Here is a 22,226-nt window from a genome sequence, read left to right on the forward strand (position 1 = left end):
CGCACGTTAATTGTTCCATGAAACACTTTCACACTCGCATGAATTGTTATTCTACGACTGTTTGGGTTCCATTATCTTTCCATTGTTCCTTCCATACAAATTCACACAACAACACCTCCCTCCCATATCAGATTTATCTATAGGAAGATATGCAATGCACGAATCTGTTTTTTTTTCTTTTTTTCTTCCTTTAAGGGACGAACACCGCTTATGTTCTTGAGTTTGAATTTTCATTCTGCGATTAATCCATGATCTCGATTCTAGACAATAATATGCACGACGACCAGGTCATGGTCCGGCAGAAACGCTGACCAGGACAACTCGATTGCAATTCTTCGAAGGCCTTGTAGTTCCAACAATTCTTTACAATTGTGTCACTGACTCATGCAGTACGCACTTCTTGATTTACATAAACCCAGCTTGTACAGATATACTTGTGAAAAAACAGGACTTTATTGCTTTCTCTTCATTCTCTCTATTCTTTTTCCATTCTTCACTACAATTAGCTTATTTCACGATATATTTAAGTATAGGCTAAGTTTTATGCGCGGTACTTCGTTTATAGTAATATTGTAGTCGAATATGAGACCACCTTTTTGTGGAGTAGCATTAAACCCTTATAAATCTTTATACCAACAACGATAGAATATTTCAACAGATTTTCCCGTTCAAAAGTCCGTAGCTTCAGAACTGTTCTTCTAATAAATTCCCCTTTCCGTTTAGCTTCTTCGCGGTGATTCTTTTCCTAAAAAGTTTATCGAAGAATTTTCTCCAATGTGAAAATAGCTGCAGCGGTCTAATAACGCATAACTTGACCGAACATTTTCATCTCAGCTCAGGCTACGCTCACCGGACTTGCGGATTGGGAGGTCAAAGAAGCAATATCGATTTTTTTTTCCAGGCCCTGTTAGATGTGATACGAATACATGCCCACGTGTGGCGATGAGAGGATCCCGTTACGCGGGGCGAGCGTCATAATTGGAGTAGCTATTCGGAAAAATAAAAATAAAAAAACATCCGTTTCGATTTTATCTTAAGAAACCGTTAGATTATACATCTAGAGGTAAAAAAAAAAGAAGATATTTGATTCGAATACATTTTTATTTGCATAGATAATGCGAACCCACTATTATATTTTATAGATATAGAATGTTTATCTAATCAGAGCGCGCGGTTTCTTTTCACACGCCGTCCACTTCGACGTGCTTCTATTCGTCACATCATGAATCAAAATTCCTCATCGATCTTACGTTAGACTTCTAATACAAGGATTCAGATTTGAGGAGACGATAATTATCGGATTCTTTCCCTTCTTTCCGATCAATGAACAACAGCTTTTGCTTATCGGCACTCTGTGGCCAACGACGATGAAAACACCGAAATTCAATATCGATCAGAAAACGAATTCCGAGTACGGAAGTACACGTAAGATTATACAACGCGTGTTTATTCGATGTAAATTAGGCGCTGATCGTTTCACTCGTAATTCTGGACCGCGGGCTAAGAGCTGCGGGGCTGACTGAACAACGCTTATACTACTGTTAACGTGTCGATTCAGTTCAAGTGTATATTTACAACCGCTATACGCGTGACGCGTTTGCTCATTGTTAGCTAGAGGAATGACCTCCCATTGACTGCCGAAATATAACCAGAGCAGTTAGATACGCGAGCCAAATCGAAGCATTGACAAAGACCTCAGTAGTACAAGCCTAGTGTGTAGTCAGCCACAGGCGATGGCGAAATCAAGTGCGCTTCTCGTTTTAAAAGCGCAGCTAACGTTGCACCGCGCTGTTGATCGATAATTCAGGTATCGCCTTCCGCATAATTTTGCGACGAACTTAACGAATCGCTGTAGTAACGCGGTGCTCAAGTATAATTGATTTCTCGGGAATCATCATTCATCAGAGATCACGAGCAAATATTTTTATGGAAGAACAAAAGTCGGTTTGAATTAAAAAGCGTTTCTCTTGTGCAGTTTCTTTTTCGAAAAAATTTACATTTGGTTAATGTTCTGCGAGAAGTTATCGAAAATTTCTTTCACGTGCGATTTGACGCTGCTGGAACTTGGTCAGGATTGATGAATTACCACACATGTAACGCATACATTGAAAATGGGTATTTTTCAATCAACGTTGGATATCTTTCGCAGATGGACTTCAGCTGGTTGTAATTATATTCGAGGAGAGTTGTTTTTGACTTTTGTGTGCACTGCAATAAATCACCGAGACACCGATTCTCCTGCAGACTTTCTACAATCGAGTAATTACAATAACGAAAAGAAGAGAGTAAGTGCGAAGTATCGTTTGCTTTGCGGGCCAGGATCGTCCAGAATTCTTTCCGCGAAATTGTCGAAATAGCGAGAAGTCCTAAAAGCAAAGGTGTTAGAAAATGATAATTAAGAATACAGCGTTGCACCCGCGACGGTTGGGCCAATGAAGCGGGCGTGAATGCATATGCTGACGTGTAAATTTTAGAAATTTGTGATTCCGCGGCCGAGAAATCGTTAGGAAAGAAAGGCGACATCGAAGACTTAAGTCTTTACTTTAATTTATTCCCAGATTTGTTTATACGCCGTTCCGGGCTCTCCTTGCTTACACCTCGTCACGCGGTTCGTCACGCAGTGTCTCCGCCGCCTTGGGATCGAACGATTCGAACCAACATCGAGTGATATTACAATACGGCTCGCGCATAATTTTTATACACGGTGAATGTACGTGGGAAAACCGAGGATGCTGCGCGGTGTTAAACAACGTTAATGTAAGCTAACAGACGAGCACACAAAACTCCCCGGATATGTGTTTGGATAAAATATAAGAACAACGGACGAGCTGCTCGCGCTGGGCGTACGTCGCTTGCCCACAAAACGAATGGATTATAAAATTAGTCGGGCGTGCAGCGCGTAGAGCTGGGTGAGCACAGGTGGGCAAACGCACCTTAATTCTTCCGCTCTCCCTCGCGCCTATGCAGCTTCGTGCATCATTTTCACTTCTGACAAAAATCATTATAGTCACGTGCAAACTGAAAACGGTTGAAATATGCAAATGCGCGGTTCTAACGCCGGGAAATAAATATGCATACGTATACACACGCGCGTACAACTCGCTCGTGTAAATCCACATTTACATACATGGGCGGTCGTAATATATTTTACGCCAATCTCGAGGGCCACGCCTACAACGGAGTCCCTGGTCCGCTGTGTGGTTTTGCAACGCGTTCTAAGCTCGCTCTAAGTGGCTGACAACTGCCGGGAAAGAGATTAGAAACGGGAGCAAATCGTCGTCACCGCGCTGCTGATGACCAAATAAACGAAGCGATTTCCCCCCCAGCCTCTCTAAATCGGTTCAATCTACTTGTCAACCCGCGGGCATTTGTGCACCACATTGCAGTCGACACGATCGGCCATCAACTTGTCGGATTCCTGATCCACCCGACGATCGCACTTCATCGAACCAATTGGCAGACACGTAATCGCAAAAGGCGACGTTTCGAGGAGATTCTTCGCAAGACATTCTCATATACTTCAAAACTTTACACCAACCGATTCGAACGGCAAAAATGTCCAATTGCGCGGATTGGCGGGCCACTTTTGAAACGTAGGAGTACACGGCGTTTGGATAATTACGTCCGCGTGTCATTTTTCGATATTGAAAGGTGAACGGAGATCGATAAGATACACGGCCGGTATTTAACTTTTTTTTTTCCAATACCACTAACGACTGTATAATCTGGCTGGATTGATGTTCGTGAGGAAACTTTGGGCGGATCGATATACGACCGGGCTGCAGCGTTTAGTTTCTGTCCGTTAGCTGGTTGTTTCAAGTTATGAAGGTATAACTCAAAATTCAGACACGGCGATGGGAAAGCCGGATGCCGCGCGATGCAACGTGGAGTTACATTGTACGCATGTGGATGCCTCGCGTATCTTGAGATACAAACGGGAGTAAACGCGCAAGCGTGTCTGAACCTTATAATGCGGTAGGCAGACTGCACGTGTGTGCGGAACGATATTATATTTTGATCCGACGAAACTGGAACGATTAGAAAGTCGAGCTCGAATGACTGTCAAATTTTCTACGTACCATGTAAGCCGCGATTCGCGTCCATTATACGCGTTATTGCTGGAATTGAATCATCATCCGAAGCGATAATTTGCGTCTATCTAATATATATCTACTGTGGATGAATTAGCGATGGAATTCGCGCGAGGGATAATCGGAAGGATATCGAAGGATGAGGGCGGGATCGTGCCAGGTGGAGTCCTGACGCGAAACGGACGGCGTGCTGCCGGCTAATTCGATATTCAAATCGAATTTGGTAACGGGTTATAGCCGGCCAAAAATGGTAATCGCTGGTACGAAAATCAAACCTATTATGCCACGCCTTGGATGATTGGCCCGCGGAGCGGTGCGGCCCAGTCATTACCAATCACTGATAGACGTTCGATTTGGAGATGTCAGAGCAATCGATGCCTCGAATCTTAATGAGTAATTAACGGAGTTTCGTTGTATGTAGGTACGAATAAAGACGGATGGCCGTTTCGTGACCAACGAGGATAAATCATTCGTTTCTAATTCGTTCGCGGTCCGTTTTGTGATTCGATGTATCACCCCGTCCGAGGTCCGCCTGAAGGGCGAACGGAGATCTCAATCGTCTCTTGATTGTCTCGTAATTAATACAACCTTAATTACACTCGATTCACTTCGTCTCGTTACGCATATACACATATATGTATACCAAACGCCGCGAAAGGTGAAACGTAATTTCACGAATTCTTTCTTCTTTTTTTCTCTTCCACGGTATTCACAATCGCTATTGGACCGTCTACTTTACCCCATTCGATCTAACTATATGAAGAAAAGCGGTGAAAAAATAAACTAAGCATCATTTTTGGCGCGCGGTATCTAATTTTCGATTCAATATCGTCAATTTTTATCTTCCTTTCCCATGCCGGGATAATAACAACACTTGTGTATTCCTACGTCCGATGCATACGTAATGTTAAACCTATGACAGGGTTATTATATTACAGCCGTGAGAAACTTGCGTTTGCAAATCACTCAGCGCTGGCGAGAGAATTGAAGAGGAGCCAGCTCGCGGTCCTCGGTGAGTTCCTATACACGAAATGGGCACACGCCCATTGAATCGGTCATATACACAACCGCCGATGGTGTTTCGTCAAAGATATAGAGTCCCCCGTGAAGCGTATAAACTACGTGCCATTAAAATCCCTTGTTCGAAAATGTCAGTATTAACATACAAGCCCAACAACGGATCGTCCGCGTGGTCATAACTGAAATGATGCTTCGCAAAGCGCACGATAATTTATAAACGAATTTCGATAAAAATTTATTGTTTTCTAGAGATGACGTTGCACCGTCGATTTACAATATCTGTAAAATGGGTTTACAATTCTCCCCCCGTGATAATGATTATCGCGGGCACTTTCCAACCAAAACTGAACTTGTTTGCATCAGCTATTCCGAGATGACACAATTTTCGAAGATCTTGTAGAAAAATGTCGAGAATTATTACGAGTTCCAATCGCGATATCGAAACGACGCGTGGCACAAGAGCGCGGTTCACAACGGGTCAAACGTACGTACGTGCAGCATGTTATACGCTCTTATACGTAACATGATACATCGGCGCAAGGTGGCATCTATGGCAGTACGAATGACGATCTCACAATCGGTATAATGGACGATATCTAGAGAGCATCGTTCTTGAATGAAACGGCGTCATCTTCGGAATGACAAATGTCCGACGGGACCCAACGCGGTTGACCCCTAAGGCCACGACTGAACCCGACCTACGAGGTATCCAAAGGGCCCCATGCATACGTTCCGAACGAGAGGCGAGCTACCGTCTGGCAACTCGACGGTGAGGAAGCTCCTTACGTCCTGAGATTTAAAGGGGGCGTTGCGGAGCGTCGGGCAGCTTCCGTGAAACTTGCCAGCTTGCGGCTGTTTCCCTCAGGGATTATCAACTCCTGAAATTAATCTGCTGTAGTTTTCGAGCTACCGATTAACCGCCTCTTCCTCTGACTGGCTCGCTTTATTAAATACGACGCGTGCTCGGATCGATTTTAGCTAAAGCAGAAAGGTCTCGAAAAATTGATAGTCGAAATTTGTTGATAAATCAATTGGAAAGTCAATGACGCTCGTTTTATTTCGGAGAGACGGTTCGAAACTCGTGTTTCCAAAAGTCACCTGCATCACTGCTCGATGACGATTCGTGGCAGAGAAACAGCGTGCGTGCGTGTAGTTTCGGGTGTATATATGTATGTGTAATAACAGATGACCGGGGGTTACGGCGACATCGGACCGAATAAATATCACCGTGGTTCTATTTCTTACGAAAATTATTTCGATATGCAAATATACGGCCAGGACAGGTGAGATTTATCCTCTCGCATTACCGGCGGTGTATTAAAAATAGCCGTAGTTCGTCCGCTCCGCTGAGCCGTGTTTCGCTTGACCCGCGAGTGTACAAGCAGAGCGGACAGCGAGCAAAAATCTAGAAGTCGATTTGTCATTTCAACGGAAGTGGTTACAAGCTGTAGGCGCGATGAATCACAATCGTAATTATCCACCGAGACAGCGGTGATCGTTACACGCAAGCCTGGCGTGTAAACCTCGTTTAGAAATCAGGTGAAACAAACTAAGTGCGGAGTATCTTCGGAGAGTGTTTGAGAATTGGTTCGATTTATTCCAACTAATTTCATCGTGGAATTACTTACCGCGCGGTGAAAATAAAAATTTACTAACCAATCACTAATAATCGAATTCATTATTCATTTGTTTCTTATCACCGTGAAAGTATCATACAATTCCTATCCCCAGACGAATCAACCACTGACCACTGTGTATAATCTTATGCTAATCGTTCGAGTAATCTGTGTTTATATTAAGATTCGTATAGTAATATTTTATACCCCCGTTCGGAATGATTAATCAATCGAAGCTTTACCGCGATCTCTAAGCAGACCCAACTCACCGAGTTTCTTAAGTTAGTCAAAATATTTTAGAAAAAGTATCCACTGGTTTTGAACCACTCGTCAGTTTTTGGTTCTTCGACAATATTTCAGTTCCGATGTATCAGCCTGTATTTCGTTACGTATCTATAACGTTAATTGGATTTCAAAAACTGAAGCAACAATCGTAAAACAGGGTGATGTTTCTCTAACGATTGAAAAGTGAATATTCCCGGATAAACGGTACCTCCGCTGATTCTCGAAAGATAAGGACGGGGGAATGGGATAAGGACGAAAAGGAATAAGCGAACGACGAAGAGCGGGGGGCGACCTCTCGGACCTGCGGCTAGTTGCCCGGGCTGAAAAGACGCCGGCGTCTGTCAAAAACCTGTTAGGTACGACCTGTTGAGTCGACTCGCGTGACGACGCCCGGAGTCGCAGCTTCCGCTTGACGCCGCTTCTGGAATCCCGGGTTCCCGGCTTTACCCCCTTCGCCTTCGGGGTCGCTTTGTTATTAACATATGGGGGCGAGAGGCGTGGCGGCGAGCAATTATTGAGGAATTCAGTTCACCGGTGCCGGCTATCGATGCTCGCTCCCGGGGTTAATACGCCCTGAAACTCGACGAGATAGCCGCGGGGAATTTTTCCTACTTTGCATTTAATTTTCTTTTCTTTATTCTTCTTTATTTATTGTTTTTTTTTTTTTTTTTGTCTTTTTAACCGAATGAGAAATCGACTCTTCGTAACATTAACGCAACCTCGATCCCATCAGAAATTTTGGATACGCTGTGAAGGAGTGTTATAAAGACACCGCTGCAGACACTCGATCATAGATCTTGCGCGTACGAATAGATTGGATTAATATACGTTTCGGAAGATCATCGGGAATTACGTCATGCGGAAATTCCTTAGTAGCGAGATTCTTTTCCTTGTCTGTGAGGCTGATTATTTATGTCATTAATATGCATCGATGCGAGTGTCATTAGTTTTCATCGCGCCGATACGTTATTTTTCTACCAAAAAAATAATACTCAAAATAGAAAGACCCAGTCGTTATACCGTCTTTGGTATTATACGGGATTATTTACGCGCGTTATACACGGTTCATCATAATTCCGATACACTCGCCTCGCAGCGGCGATGAATTTTTGCATAAGCAAATCGATAAATAGATATGCATAATAGGGAATCGATGGGATTTCATATATCACTATATCAAACGATTTGAATATTCGTCGTAGAGGTTAATGCAGCGCCGTAGTATTCGGGAAGAAATAAGAATTCCAGTCATAGTTTGAAATTCAAATATATGCTTCCTCAAAGTGCCGCGCATACCTTTCAGGCGGGTGGATAATTTTTACAATTAATAATACCGACGGTTCGGGAATAGATAATTTTCTTCGCGTGTCGAGCTGCGGCACGTTTTTTTCTTTTATATTTTATTATATTTTATATTTCTCTACTCCAAACTTCCGTTTGTCGGTTATAAAAATTTACATTCGAAGCCGTAACTCTCTCACGAATTACCACGTGAGTTTTTATGATTATGGATTCCGCGGTGAGTCACGCTTTTACAAGTGTCATTCGGTCTGTGGTGGAAAAATTGCCAAGATATTCTCGAACTTTATAAGGAATGGAAGAGAATCAGGAGAGCCGGCGACGTATTACCGGAGTAAAAATCAGCCCCGTGAGTCACTGTACCAACGTACGTTTCCACGCACGCGTGATCGATTGAATGGGTAATTTGAGAGACGGCACGAAAGTATAGTAAAGACAGTGTTAGACGGTAAAACATTCAAGACACGATCGCGCGAATGTTTGAAGATGGAGGAGAAGAAGAAAAAGAAGAAGAAACGAAAGAGGGATAGAAAAAAATACCGGGAGAGGCTTGAATGACGCGATGATGATCGTTATCTCCGGCGGCCCGTTCAAATCACAGAAGATCTATGCACCTTTCTCTAGTTGATGCGAAGGCAAAGAAATATGAAAAAAAGTTGAATAAATAAATAACCATTCAACGTATTCCTGAGGGCAGTTATCGGCTCGGACACACGTGGCGCGGTTAACATCGAGACGGAGAAAACAAGATGAAAAGCAATTAAATCCCTGGTCTAGTTTTCTCGTGCGTCAAACTCCGGCGCTAGTACGAATCCTCAGAATCGCGCAGCTTCCTTTCATCCGAGTCTGACACATATTTTATCGGTAAGATATAAAAAGGACGTCCGATGCACGTGCACCGCCTCACAGATCGGCTTTGATTCACGTAGGAAGTTAAAAACGTGGATCAATGACGACGGCCCGCGACTCGAGTGACTGATAGGGCTGGAGAGGAGAATGCGCGGCTTCTATTGGCGCGACAAAAATGGCGGCAATTAGATGCGGGGCTAAAAAATAATTGAGATTTCTCCCCGCGAGAAAGTTGCGCGAAGGATGGATAAAATGTGCGCACCTAAAGTATGACAATAATAGAATGGAAGAGAGGAAAAGAAGTGCGGATGATCGGCAGGCGAGCTGAATCGGATCGAGGAACGATTTGAACGTCTGCTTGCTTGCCCGTAACTCCGTACATTCTGCACCTATCGGGTGTATCGCGGATGGCAAAAACTGAACTTGCAGCCAGAGTCGTCGGTGAAGTGGCCAACTTTTAAAACCTGTTTCTTCATCTCGTTGCTCGAATATCGGTGCTCACGCTGCTCCGCCGCCGATTCTACGACTGCTGCTTCGGGATGAGCGAAACACTTTTGCTCTTTTTCGCAAACAGGAGGTCTGCGAATCGTGCCGTTAGCACATATCTATTCGGAGCGACAATCCGCGGCGCCTGTTTCCCACTTGCAATTAGTAATATCGGAACGCGAGTCAAAATTTATCGACTCACAGGCCCCCCGATCCTTCGTTGAGAAATCGCCGCTCCGGCTCTTCGGCGATCGGCCGAGTTCCTCACGCGCAGATCGAAATCTTTGGTAAACGCGGGACACCGATCCTTATCGATCTAATCCACCGGACTGGAACCTGTCAAACGGAGTTACACGTCGTCACCTCAATAAGTCAGAGCTTGATTAACTCGATTTTAGACTAGTTCTCGATAGTTGGTCACACGCGATTCGTTCGCTACTCTCTCAATTTCTAAATCAATCTCTGATCTGGGGGGACAGAAATTTCACGAATTATAATCTCACCCGCTAATTATTCCCTCCAACGCACTTTTCGCCGCAGCCGAGAAACTTAAAAAATCTTCGTAAATCCGAAGGCATATTTTGGTGTATATATTTCGGTGATTTCAATTTCGATTCTCGTCGTCAAATCTACACTTTAGGTTATTTTACACGACCGTCGCAGTGTCGACAAATAATTTTACAGAATTTTGATGCAATTTCTCGCGAATATTGATCGGCAAGAACGTCTAAACTGACGTGAAATACAAAAAGCTCGTCAATGAACGCCATGAATACCGAAGACTTTAATTTTCGCGTGTACAACAATATGCAAAAGTTTCTATAAATCACGACTAATCGAAAACTCAAATTTCCCCTCATGCTGCGTTTCTATAATAAACGAATATGAGTCAGTATAACATTCAGTCTCAAGTTCGCAATATAATTAATTCGGGCTTTCAAACAGTTTATCCCAACCAAGGTTCATTTACTGTTCAAAATCTCATTATCACAGACTTTTCGATCAATCCTCACGTATCAAAATTTCAGGGACATAAATTTTGGCAAGGCTTGCGGCGCAAATCGCAACTGCAAGGGGCGCGCGAGTGTATAGATATACGCGGAGGCATGCGTTGAGATCGAATAAGTTTCACAAGGAGGGAGAAAGAGGGAGAAAGAGGATAAAGTTTGGTCGGGACGCTGAGGGGGAGCGAGATGAGAATATATAGAGGGGGACGAAGGGAAGAACCGAGGAGAGGATGCGGATGGTGGGAGCGGGAAGTAGCTAAACGACATTCCAGCCGACCGTCCACCGGGCACATCGAGCACCACCCAACGGTAACCAACGCAATGCGACGCAACGCAACGTAACGCAACGCGGCACCCTTGTCGTTTTACACCTGTAGGGGAGAATATTTCCTGGTCAACGATCCTCGTTGTTTCATCTTTCCTTCCGGATTTTTGCTTCAAGTCGTACTGCTGTATACTCGTTCGCTTTCCTCGGCACCTTTCGCCCTTGATTGTTGCAGCTATATACACGTACACGCATCCTGGGGATGCGTCTGCGGTTGCATTTTCAACGGCGTCTCGACTTGTCGCTGTAAGTACGCCGTGAAAGTGCTAAAGCTCGTCTACGAGCTTCGCAAACGTCGCTGGCTCGTAAATGGGTCAATGTGGTATCGTGTAATTTTTTTTTTTTTTCATCAATTTCGGCCATGAAAGATAAATTTATCCGCAAGAGGAAGTGACCACCGAGTAATTAAAGCTTGGACCACGCTGCGTGGAGGAGGAAAAAATTTGGCCGTTGCTGTGCAGACAAATTGGTGAAGAAAAATTTCAGGAATTCACATAATTGTACAATATCTACCAAAGAAGAAGAAAAATAAAATAAAATAAGTCACAGGCGTCCCTGACTGTATATAAAAAGTAATTGGCTATAGATCGTTCAAGTAGTACAACGTCATCATTTCTCAAAACAAAACGTAACGGATATACTGTTTTACAGCACAATATTGAAAAACATAAAGATTTGTCGCAACATTTTAAGAAATTGGCGACAGCTTCGGGATCCGAATAATTTTCAAATCGGTCTTTTTCGAGTCCTAAAATCGTTTCGAAGAGTCGCTATAATTATTGTACACTGAATTGTTAAGGTGTTAGCTCTTAAGATTGTTGTTGAGATGTTATTCGTCGAATAAAGATCGCATGTTCCGAAATACGGAACAACAGGCTCCGCTCGATAACTCGAAGGTGCCGCTGGTTACGCATGCCGGAATATCTGCAAGCCGAAGAAGCTGAGGAGGAAAAATAAAGTACAAAGAGAAGCCGGGAAGAGACGGACAGCTTTACGACGCAGACATACGGGACTGAGCCATCGGGACCGCAGTCATTCAAGACGAAGTTTTCTCCTCGATAACGGGGCCCTATATCAGCTGTCTCTCCTCTCGTTTCCTGGGCGGCAGCCCTCCTCGTAACCGCGAGAATCGAATCCCTGGGGAGAAAATTTTGTCCACCTTGGCGGATGGAAAAAGGCGGGTCCGAGTGAAGAATTTTGAATTTAAAAACTCGGGCCCACCGCCGATCGCTCCGGGGCCCGAGGGGCGTCGAGCCTTTGCCGGAACGTCTCGATGTAACGGGACTCGCGGCGTGTGGTTGATCAACGGCCCACCGCGGTCCACACACGAAGAATTGGAGAGAAGCTGGAGGAGCCCTGGAGACGTGTGGAAACGGGACGAGAGGGGCGGCGGTGGTGGGAGGGGGATGGGGGGGAAAGGCCGGCGTTGTGGGTTTTGTTAACCCGGCATCCCGGCGTTATGCAATATTCCGCCGGCGTGCATCGGCGGCCGACGAAGCAATCGTCGGGGGTAAACTTTGCGGGGTGCGAGTCGAAAACCCCGCGAAACGGTGAACGGAGAACGATCAACGCGTACCGACACAATAAAGCCAATGAATTAATTACTAACGGTACACACACGTGATTACAGACGTGGTGGTGGCGCGAGATGTATCGAAGTAACATGATCAATAATACATTAGACGTACAGGTATAACATGCAACATGGGATATTATATCCCGTGTGTTACAGCGGCGCGTATATGGTTTAACTTTGAGGTTGTATATTAGGAGGATCGGAGGAGATATCTCTTATTCTGTGTAACGTATACAAGAGATATCAATTTATTATTCAAAGCCTAGCGTTTACGCTAGTATAATAACCATTAGACATGAATAAAATTCTTTCGTTTCCAGACAAGTTACAACCGATTTATATCGCGTAACATACACCGCATTACAGCGAGAATGGTCGAAATTTACGTTGTACGTATACGGACGTCGTTTATTCGCTGGTACGAATGTGTTTTGTACACTTACGGTTAAACGTTATTGCTGAATTACGTGCGGAGACGGACGCACGACGCGTTGTAGGTACATGTATAATGAAAAGTCTTCTTGCATCGAGTATCGCCCGGAGATTCGCGAGAACTGACGAGCAAATTATCCCGCCTTATAGCAAGAAAAACGTTTCTCTTTCTTTTTCTTATTTCCTCTTTCTTATACACATCTCGTACGATTATCAAGCCGACTCTTGCACAGGTCGTTACAGTCTCTCGTGAGAAGCTGATCGAGGTGCGCATGATCTTTAACGGTTACCAGCAACGGGATAACATGCCAATGATGGAGTAAAAAAGATATACTACAAAAAAAAAAAAAAAAAAAAAAAAAAACCGCCGCAAAAAGAGACGAAAAAAGTCTCGGTATAATGCTTGTATAATATTATCGATATACCTACACGGGTTTCAAATATCGCCATTGTCTCATGAGGAGGACGAATGACGACGACGCTGTGATGAGCTTGATATTCGTATTATTATTATCATTATAGATGTGTACGGAATTTGTAATTGCATCGCGCGTGCGCGATCGGCGAGTCGAAACGAAAGGGTAGACGATAATTATCGAAAGAAAAGCGGTGGTGGAAGATATGAGGAGTATAAAAATAGCGACGGTTTTATGATTTGAAAGATTAAGTGCTGAACAACCATGAACTTTTGCTCGCAGGCCGCGATATTCCTCTTCGATATTTATCCTTAAGAATAGCAGGCACAGAGACCTTTCTCATAAATTCAGATGCAATAGATAACAACTTCGGATGCGAGTACAACCCTCGGTCATACATCATACTCGGTCGTACGCCTCACTTGCATACGGAGTGCATGAACTCCGTGCAGCCGCGTTGCATGCACTTTGGTTGCACGTAATGTGCGGTCGCAAGGAGATTTACACGTCGCTCAATGTTCCCCGGTAATTGTCCGTTAAAATCATAGCTGGACGAGGAAATTGTCCTGGACGACAACCGTCGTGCTGAGACTACTCGTCGAGATGATATCGAAAATAATGAACCAATATCTGCGATGGGCGATATTCACTCAACGGAGTCGTAAATTTGCCAGTTGATAATCGAGTTGTAAATCAAGGGAACCTTAAAGAACAAGATGAAGTAACAAGTGATCGTTTAAAATTACACACTACGAAAAAGATGAAAGCCGTTGTGAATGTCGCGATAGACGACAAATGATTTGAACTCGTTCAAGTTTTATTGAATTCTATCTTATCGTGTAAACTCTCGTTGACTCCCAATTCATCGGGTGATTCTCATTGATTTCCAATAATTTTTCATTCCTCCGGATGATTTTCGCTCATTTACATTGATTTCTAGCAATTTCCCGTGCTGCTATTGAACCCACAAGTCGCTTAAACTCGCCTAGAACGTTAGAAAATTATTGGAAATTGTTTTATTTCCAAGCGAATGGGGATTAATCTCTGATTGCACACGGGCTGATCACCGAATGAATGAACGGGTGCGAATACATGCGACACGTGGTAGCGATTGATGAACGCAACGAGAGTACAGCGGACTTTCTACTTATTGGTATCGAATTATTCGGCCGAGTCCGTAGTCGATTGGCAAGGAAAGGTGTGCGATAATACCTACGCACTGACGGAGATCAAGATGAGCAGCAAAACCGCAGACGATGCGCATACAAGGCTGCACGGTATCGGTACGTTCGTCCAAAGTTCGAGGCGGAGCTTTTTGACGGTGAAAATGCGCCGGCAGAACCGCAGCTGGATATAATAACGTCGGTGTGTAGGTGAAGTGCCTGCGTAATAACAAGGTATCTTTTGGGTCCTACCGCGGACCCACGGCGAAGCGAAACAATGCCCTCCTTCACGAACGAGTTTACCTTAATAAGGCCTGCGGGCGGGGGGTCGCCTCTCTGCTTATAAAACCTCTCCTTACTTCTATCATTTATAATACCGGTGCATATATATATGTATATGTGTGCGTGTGTGCGTGTATAAATCATATATATAACGCTGATGTCGAAGAACATTGATGCGTTGAGGATTGTAGATAGATCGGGAGATACATCGAGTGCTGCCTGGCAGGCTCAGCATCAGGTTCAATTGCTGCACTCTTCGCGCAAAGATCACTCCACAGCTGTACCCGTTTCCAAGTATTTTTCATCAGAATTACTTTGACGCCGCTTTTGAATTTCAGGGATTTGAGTCGCGAATAATTACGATTGACGATGAGATTCAAAAGCCAGGGTTCATAAGATTCCGATCGATGGAGTTTTCATCGAAGATTCGACATTTTGACCATCACCGTTAGCATCGACGATTCCTGCCAACGAGATAAAAGTCTGACGTGAATATCGCGCGGCTATATAATCCGCTATGCAGGTTCTTACAATAATGTTAAATGCAACGTAGAGCGCATGTTGCGGTATGATTTGTGCACTACTCGGTGTTGTCTATAATATTATATATACATATGAGGGGGGGTGGGGGGCGTGTGCGTTGTGTCGGAACCATACGTTAGTTGGATAAGAGAATTTTCTTTTTTTTTTTATCGTCAAACACGTGTATACGATCTCCGGAGGTCGATGCGACGGCGCAGCTATACGGATACACGCTTTGATATAGATCGATGTACAGATCGATACAATTCTCGGTACATATCGGAATATATCACAAAAGGTATGCGTGCCGAGCTCGGGGTTCGAGCGACGCCGTGTCGAGGTATTCGTACTCGTACGTGCAGCATGCATGAATATGCGGAGATACCTATGCTTTATCGGAGTATATTGCAAACCGATATTTACGCCGTTGCATCAGGGGATTTTTTATTTCTACGTCGGACACGCGGCCAGCTAATGCCGGACAATGCGAGAAATATGGAACCGGGGTTGACATAAACCAAAAGCGTCGTCTGTATCGGGATCTAACGATCTCTCTGCCTCTCCCTCTCCCTCTCCCTCTCCCCCTCTTTCTCTCTCTCTCTCTCTGTCTCTCTCTCTATCCCCAAGTGTTTACCGCCGCCGCACGCACGCACAAGGATATTGTCCGATCTTAGATTGAGAATGGAGGCCGTTGTCCCCGCCGATCCTACCGATCGCGGATGAATGTCTCCCGACGCGACGTCGCGCTCTCTTCGGCTCTTTCCATCCGCCGACTACGAGCCCCGGACGCCAACCTGACATCCATAACGACGTGTCTTAGGTGCGTTTACACCGGTTCCTGGACGATTGGTTATCGGCGATATCGCGCCCCGGGAAAACCGGGTTCTCTATTTGCCTGCGATCGAGTCGGACGTCGCATTCGAATCTCCGGACGTTGGCCTCAAGGGATGAAGAATGCTTGTACTTCGATATCGGAGACGCCGTGAGATACGAAATTCTAGGAATTCTCGGAATCGACGGTTTTGTTTCCGATAAACGAGATGATCGATCCTCGCGAAACTCTTACGCAGAGATTCCGAACTGGAACAAGGTTAAGGCAATTGAGATGATCTGACATGTTTCTTTTCGTGAAATAAATCCGTGGCAATCGGGAATTCTGGAAATTCGAACTACACGTAAGTCAAATCGTTTCGATTGCACCCCAATTATCCAGTTCTATTATCAGCGCAAGGGCTCATTGGACCAGCGAAGCTTGTGCACGACGCAGCAGCTGACGGACAAAATAGCACGATGATCATTGTGTAAAACCGAAGATCGATGATCGAGTATACAGTTAGGCAGTGGGATCGGTAGATCGCTGATCGGTCTACATGCTTGTAATCATTCTCGCTAGCGGTAAATCGATGATTTCATAAAGTCACGATCATTCCGCTCTCTCGGACGAACAACAAGAGTGTTTAGATGTATAACATTATTGCTGTTTCAGATCACATAGTTGTGAGTCGAACAAAGATGAAGAAGAAGCTCGGCAACGAATCTTAATTAAAATAACACAATCGAGTGTTGCCGATTGGGACAAGTTTTTCCCGCGATTACCGACAACTTCGTTATTTTTCCACGCAAAGTGACCTGATAAAAAGATGTTGAATCAACTTGTTCGATCCAAATAAAAGCACGATACTCCGTTTCGAAGTGTATTAACGTACGTACATTCGTACGTGCAGTTAGATCGGCCGATTTTTCGATCACGCGACGGTAAAAAACGGTCTCCACCCGACCGTTCACGACGACCTAAAATCTTCGTAGAGTTTCCGTGTGTGCAAGATAACACAGATCTGCGACATTATAGTCCCAGGGCGGGCAGCCGTAGGTATATCGGAATCGGTAACGGAGGCCCACGCCCTCACGGACACAGGCGTCCGACGACCGGCAGTCTCATGCATAAATACATGGAAAGCTAAATGTACATAAGTGCCGGGGGGTATAGGCCGACATCTGCAGGTGCCTCGGAGGCTTGCACGAACGCATAAATTTGCCAGCAACCGCGGGTTGGAGAGAATGCAGCAGCGGCAGCGGGACTCGGGAGAAATAAAATTAAAACTAATAAGAAGCGAAAGAGTAGAGGAATATAAATATTGCGGAGCAAAACGAAAAGAGTTTACCTTTTTTTATTTTTTTTCTTATACTTTGGGTGGTAACTTCCGGTCGGAGAATTCTTGCAAAAAAAAAAAAAAAAAAAAAAAAGGCACGGCAGCGAAGGGAATGCGAACCCGCAGTCAAAATTCTTCGACGTTTATCTTCGCGTCGAACGAATTTTGTACGTAAACGTACGCAACACATGTTAATGTATACGCACATGAATATTGAGCGTTAGAACGACATGTTTAAATAAATCATCGGCCGTGCGTTGATCTCCGCTCAACGCTGTTTAATTTATGAACGATTCCTCGTTTTTGTTTCTTCATTTTCCTTTTCTTGGTTTTTTTTTTTTCTTTTTTTTTCTTCTTCTTTTATTCTACTCCTCCAAGAGTTGGGTATAGACATAACGTACGCGCCAAGCGAGGTAAACAAATATTTTCTTGACGAATTTCTACAAGCACTAGAGTTCACGACTCTTGTTAAACGAGCAATTTACCGGTTCGTCGTTACCTAGCGCGTTTATACGAGGCGATGATGATAACATCGGGTTTTCGGTTATTGTGCACTTGAGGCCGCTCACCGGGAGGGATTTGAGGAAAGAAAAACCTTCTTTTTTTTCCTCTCCGAATCGGGCATTAAAAAAAAAACAGTTATAATATAACGACTATACGCGCGATGATGCATGATTCATAAAAATTGTACGCGTTATTACACCGCGGCGTACGATTGCATATGATACATAATATAAATGTAGACGTAATATTAATACGTTGAAAAGTAAGATTTGTCGCTTAATCGCGTTGCGTTTTTACACGCGAGCTGTATAATATAAGCGTACAAGCACACGTAGATACACCTATACTCGGCGTGACTGCAGCCATAGAACCGCGGAGAATAGCCGCGGTGTCGAAATACTTTCCCAGAATAAACTTGTTAGAAATTCACCTGAGTTTCGAAAATATATTTTCGTATTTTCCAATATCCCGACACATCGTACGTGCAAGGAATATAATTAACCGTCGGTTATCCAGCCTAATGAGTTTTTGATAGTTTTCACCGAGATAAGGGATCAAGCCTGCGCGTACGAACGACGATGTCTACCTGTCAGGTTTCTATACAAAAATTTTCATAAGCTCGCGGAAACATTCATTGGAAAATTGACGCGTAAATTTCATTTATTTCATTACAACCGACTGCGCGTGTGCGTGAATAGAGGAATTTCATGTGTAAGGGCATGGCAGCCGGAATATGACGTACGTTACGTCGAGTGTATACCTGTAACTTGTTTATAGGTATAGGTATGCCGTACGCCTGCGCATTCATCAGCGCTCACTTTCTACAAGCAACAAAGTAACAATAATAGATGATTTTCACAGAGTCGCTTATTACCGGTTATTACCTGTACATATGGCTTCGGAAATACACGCGCACTACACAGCAACAGTTTCTCTATTGCATTACCTGCACATTTTATTGCATGCAATTAGCCATAAGTTAGGAGCGTTATTTAAATTCTGTTATAAATACACGTTTCGTCTGCTTGTCTTGCTTGAAACAATTACAACGTACATTGACTCGCAGCTGATTGATTGAAAGTTGCAGGAAGAAATCTTGTGGTGTTGACTAACCTATATCGTGTTTTTGAGTCAAATTGGGATTGGAATTCCGTATTCTCTACATTCCGCGAGGTGATACTGTTTCGACACATTTTCTTGTCCTAAATTTTCGTTTTTTTGTTTTTTTCACCCGTTTTGTATTCTCCATGTTCGTGTTAATTGTTTTTCAACTCCACGGTATCCATTACGAGAAATCGTCCGACTCTTGACGGGGGGAGGGGGCGGTTAAAAAGTAATTTAGACCCCACGAAATTTTCTAATTACCATGTAAATTGACCTCGGCGTAAGGCTGTCGCGTTAGAAATCCGTCTTCATAATTTTGCCCGTGAACGATCGTTTCCATACACTGTAAGAGTTCAAAAACCGCTTTGCTACTAGCAGTAAAAATCCATAACTCGACTGTATATAATACCGGTGAAATACAATTCTATACCACAGGTGAGTAAAAATGTGGGGAAAAATGATTTCGCGCAAAAAGCCAATAGTACGTTTAATGGGAATTGTAATTGTGTATAGTTCTGGCGTTGCGGCTGCAGGCTGCAAGCTGCAAGCTGCAAGCAGCAGCAGCGGCAGCGCTTTATGTTCCTTTGCTTGTGGCAAGATGCTGGGGCCTCAGCGTATATTGGCAATAGGAGAATACGAGCGGATTGCAGGAGGGAATAAAATCTAATCGGTATGAGAGTTCGACTTCCGGTTATTTTATGGGGTAAAAACGTCAAGCTCGTAAATATACTTTAAAAGGCACAAGAGCCATGCCATTTGCCCGTATATTATAGACTCACTCATACATTTGTATATTTCAACCTCTGCGAGTGCGCAATATTATACCTATATGGCATATGTATTGTATGTGTATATAAATATATATAAATATATATAAATAAATGTATATATATATATATATATATATATTGCGGGCCTAATTTAACGTTCGATAAATACCCGGTTGCAGATCCGTGCCCCGAGCTTTTTGCTTTCCACATTGTGTACAGAAACGGTGAGCTATTACGAGAATTATTAGTGTAGCTGTAACAATAATTACAATGCGATGCGTTACGACTGTCGGGGAAAAGGGTATCGAAAAAATGAAAAAAACAAAAAGACGAAGAAGTAGAAGAAAAACATCGGAAGCGATTCAATAACAGTTGCGGGATTTAAGACCATGCACTAAAATTTTCGCTGAGCGCGAAATCGCCGCGCATAGATCAGCGTCGAGCACCTGCAGTTTTTCGCACTGACACATTTCTAGTTATGTTTACACATAATACATAAATGTATGTATATACATATCGCAAATACGTAAATTCCGGTATAACGTGTATGGACGTAATTAATGACACGCGTCTAGAAGGATTTATCTCAATGCGTAAAATCGGTTTATGACGTATGTAAAAAGCGCAATTTCACAGAGTCTTTGGTCTGGCCGCCGCCTTTATACCAGAAAACCGTTAAGCGCGTCACGTACGTGTAACGTAACTAATTTTAATCCTGACAAGTGTCATGCGCGTTTCCCGGGTCACTTCAATACCACCGTAGACAAGCCTCGCCACTTTTGCTATGGGGATGCAGTCTTCGATAAGTGTGTTTATAATTTGTTTCGACTCTTGTCGACAAGCGTTAGTCATCCTGGCTGGGTGTTTTTCCGTTGATTCGCCAGAAACAAACAGAAATTTATTGTTAACTAGAGCTCGGTTGATGATTTTTCATCTCGAATCGATTTATAACGGTGAAAAATCTGGTATTGGTAAAATCATTCGATTTCACTGATCTGCTATGAGTCATTATTTGTTCAGAAGATAATTCTTCCAAATCCGACAAAGACGATATTTTTTTTTTTATCATTGAATATTCAATTTCTCATCAAGAAATACATTGAATTGACTACTGAGAGAAAAAGAAAAAAATCTCGATTGGTGATTTTGTAAGAAGCAATGTTTCCAACTGTCCGTTAAATTGGCCCCGGTTTTGCAATACGGATACAAATTCTATTGTAAAAATTCATCACTAAACGATCTCGTAAAAGAATAATCAAAAAAGTATAGATATTCAAGCGTACAACCTCCTGAATACGCTTGCAGCGAGATATTTCCTTGAAATTGTGTGAATTAATTTTTCCGCAAACAACTGTGCGCATATTCTCGGGTCTTTGACCACTGGCTGTAGCTGCGCTAGCAATAATCACAGCAGAAAAAACACCCGGATATATTATATTATCATAATGTGGGTGCATGAAGCCGCGAGATATCCGCTCACTGGCACGTTTATCCAAATTTCAAGAGTCATGGAGCCGCCTAATCTCCGTATAAATAAATAAATAAATAAATAAAGAAATCTATAAATATATAAAGGCATACATGTAAATGTATACGTACATGGATAAGAGGAAGTGCAGCTGGAGGGTGAGAGAAGGCGATGGTATCGTTGAGGCGAACCTTGCGTTGGATTCCGGAGGCAGATACGAACGCGGGTATACGTAAGACGGGATCCCTTGCAACACCTGATACATGCAATTATTCGTATACGTGCCCGTGATTCGAACACGAAAGGATAACTGCGCGGGATCGCCTACAGGATGAAACGACGCCCCGAGGAGACGTGGTGTGAAAAAACAGCGCACAGCCATGGATCGTGTCATGCAGTTAGAAAAGCGTCGTAGAAAGCGGAAAGTGCACGGTGCAGTTGCTGATTTTAATGCCACGCGCGTACAATCTCGTGGGTGTGACGTCCTGGCGAAACGCCCACTATTCCTATCGATCCGAGCATGTGTTGCCATAATCGCGGAATGCACCGTATAACGACGCGCTTCTGATTGTCGGTCGGAAATGGGAAAGAAATTCTTTGATGTTACTTTTCTGGAAATCTGCAGGAGCGTTATAGCCTTATTTTCTTCAATATTCAATCGGGAACCATTTTTTTATTTTCCCACCAGAATAACCGATGTTCACTAATCGTTGCAGCTGATAAGAGGCTAAACGACTCAACCTTACAATTAGATTCTATTTGCAGGTCGACACTGCCGACGGTAAAATATCAAGTAATCGCCAAAATCACGTCAATTCTTTTACAAAATTCTTGACGCTGAAACGATCTTTCGAAGTACTA

At 43.6% G+C, this 22,226-nt stretch overlaps 1 protein-coding gene across 4 annotated transcripts in view; it reads right to left on the reverse strand.

Annotated features, from left to right (window-relative positions):
* LOC124301224 (transcription factor AP-2-epsilon) overlaps positions 1 to 22,226 on the reverse strand; it is a 205,393-nt gene that overhangs the window by 58,761 nt on the left and 124,406 nt on the right. The gene's annotated exons all lie outside the window — the stretch shown is intronic.

The sequence above is a fragment of the Neodiprion virginianus genome, chromosome 3 (genome assembly GCF_021901495.1).
Source record: "Neodiprion virginianus isolate iyNeoVirg1 chromosome 3, iyNeoVirg1.1, whole genome shotgun sequence".
NCBI classification, from domain to species: domain Eukaryota; kingdom Metazoa; phylum Arthropoda; class Insecta; order Hymenoptera; family Diprionidae; genus Neodiprion; species Neodiprion virginianus.